The sequence below is a fragment of the Geospiza fortis genome, unplaced genomic scaffold, assembly GCF_000277835.1.
Source record: "Geospiza fortis unplaced genomic scaffold, GeoFor_1.0 scaffold53, whole genome shotgun sequence".
Taxonomy (NCBI): Eukaryota; Metazoa; Chordata; class Aves; order Passeriformes; family Thraupidae; genus Geospiza; species Geospiza fortis.
In genome coordinates this window covers 1,412,777-1,415,358 of record NW_005054305.1, presented here as the reverse complement: position 1 = coordinate 1,415,358, position 2,582 = coordinate 1,412,777, and the positions used below count along the sequence as shown (strand labels likewise).

At 40.8% G+C, this 2,582-nt stretch overlaps 1 protein-coding gene across 1 annotated transcript in view; it reads left to right on the top strand.

The window, feature by feature from the left end:
* The window catches only part of CLUL1 (clusterin like 1), a 15,995-nt gene extending 15,265 nt beyond the window's left edge, over window positions 1-730 (top strand). The window contains exon 9 of the mRNA XM_005418281.2: window positions 415-730. The gene's annotated coding sequence lies outside the window, so the exon portion shown is untranslated. The remainder of the gene's footprint in view (window positions 1-414) is intronic.
* The last annotated feature ends 1,852 nt before the right edge of the window (window positions 731-2,582 follow it).

Here is a 2,582-nt window from a genome sequence, read left to right as displayed (position 1 = left end):
TGAATACTAATCTTCAGGGCCTAATGATGGCAATAATTATTTCTGTAGTTTGATGATGATTTTTAGTCTGAATCTTAGTCTGATTTTCCTGTGGGCATATCTTGTGTACCCATTTAATAACTGGGAAAAGTAAGCAGTGTTGATTTCAAAATCACACCATTCAGTTTGCACAAGGCTTAGAGTACATGAAAATGTAATGGATAAAAAAGAGTTAAAATTCTACAAGAAAACTGGACAGATCTGTGAGAACAGAAAGGGAGAGAAAAAGAAAAGTTTCTGTCTGGTTTTTATGTTATGCATGCCTCTATAGCAGGACACTGGTATATTCCACATATACTTACTTTTCTAACATATTTTTCTCCATTCAAAACCAAAATGTATGATTTTTCTTCTTTTTTTTTCCTCCTAGGAAAGAAGAAGTGTGAATTCTTTCTTCCTGAAATAAAATATATGCTCCTTAGTTGAACTACCCTGATGCTCAACATAGCTAACTGTTAAATTTCTATGGCTAAAATAGTTGCATATAAATAAAATGTTGCTTAGTAAATACTGTGACATATAAGCTATCAACCAGAGACTTCAGAAATCTTTAAACTCCCCCAAAACCAAATCCATTTCAATATTAGTTTATTTAAATAAAATGTTATTTATGTTGTCAGTAAAGTAATCTTTGATAACAAGCTATGGCTCTGGTTATACAAAGATTTAAGGACATAATCAGCTGTAAGCATAAAAGTAATTTCTATTTGCATACGTACATTCAAGCATATTCTCAAGCCTTTTCAAGACTGATTCCCACAGATGTTGCACATTCAGCTGTTTGAATCAACCAGATTTCCATCTGCATGTAGCATATTATTTTGCAATGAAAATATTCAATTTTTCTGCCAGTTGCTTTTGATGCTTATTGTGTACATTAAATGACTTATCTGAATATGCACTAATGAGTAAGTCTTCTGCCTTTGACATTTCTTACAAACAGTAGTCTGCCTCTGGAGTTTATTTCTTAATTAATTAAAAGCCTTTATCAGTAAAGAAGCTTGTTTCTCCCTAAATTATACACATCAGCTTTCAATGGTATTTGTTAATTATAATAAAGGCTAAGAACTGATGTATCTCTCAGCTAGATGCAGAGCTCTAGGTGATTTGGTATCATTTGCCATGCAGCGCTTTTCTAAGCATTTTTTGCACACAGGTATATGCACCATTTCCAACTGTAGCTCTGCTAAATGAAGTATGCTAATTTCAAAGTGCACAAAAACATCTTTATCAGATATGAGCAGAGAAAAATATCCACCCCCTACTTACACTTTATGATTTCCTTTACTTCTATACATACACAGTAAGTGTATAAATTTATATGAGGAAAAAAATAGATTTTACTCTTTTAATTAGTGAAAAAGATTATTTTCTGCCTGATGCAAAGAAAGGTAGCATTTTCTAATCCACAGTCCTCTGTGGTCCTTAGCTTCCATCATATATACCTGTATTTCAGGGTCCTAATCACGACAGATTATCAGTCATAACATAACATAAACATGTCACTTGTCAGAAAGCTGGGCTTTATCTCAGAGATAAGTGACTCTTAGGAAATTCTTGACTTCCAAGAGATACTAATGATTAAATATTTAGAGAAGAATCAGTTTCTTCCGACTAGCAGACACTATACATAGAAAATTTTCAGAGGACACCATGTTGGGAACAGTTGCAATCAGACACGGGTCAGGATGCAAAATGACACTGGGACATGGGAGAAGCTGAGATCAACACGATGAGACCCAATAAACCCAAGTGACGAGGACTACCCTTAGTGAGCAGCAAATGTGCCAATAAAATATGAAGCAGGAAGCTGACATGGCATGGTGTGAAAGGAACCTGGCTTTGGAAGCTCAGGTCAGGGTGACACCGCTGGACGTGGAAGGTGAGCTGTACATGGGGCATGGCACTGCAGGGCCACCACAGCAGGGGAGACAAGGGAGGCTGGCACAGGGGCTTTTTTGGGATATCCCGGCTGGGGGGATCCAGTGCCAGACGTGTGCCGCCTGCCAGGCCCAGCTGAAGGCTTTGGTCTTGCTCAGCTCCGAAATGGGGTGCCTGAGGCTGCAGAGAGAGGGAGAAAGATGACAAATGTCAACAGCAGTTTGCAGCACGGGATGAGCCTGGAGAGCGCTTATGGTGGCACTAGAGCAGAACCAAGTCACAGAATCACACAGTCAATCAAGTATGAAAAGACTTAAGCCCCTCTGAGCTCATTGGGTGCAACCTTGGACGGAACACCACCCTCTCTGCTAGAACATGGCACTACAGGCCACCACCTCTTTCTTCAAACACCTCCAGGGATGGTGGCTCCACCACCTCCCGGGGCAGCCCATTCTGATACGTGATCAACCTTTCTGTGAAGAAACTCTTCCTAAAATCCAACCTAAAAGAGCCGGTATGGTTCGAGGCACTGGCTCGGGCCAGCCCTCCCTGAGGGGGAGCAGCTCCGCGCAGGACCACAGCGAGCGACTACGGACGCGGCGAAGCTGAGGACCCCCAGGAACTGGAAGAGGAGAGGGAGGGGGATAGGGAAGGGGACGGGC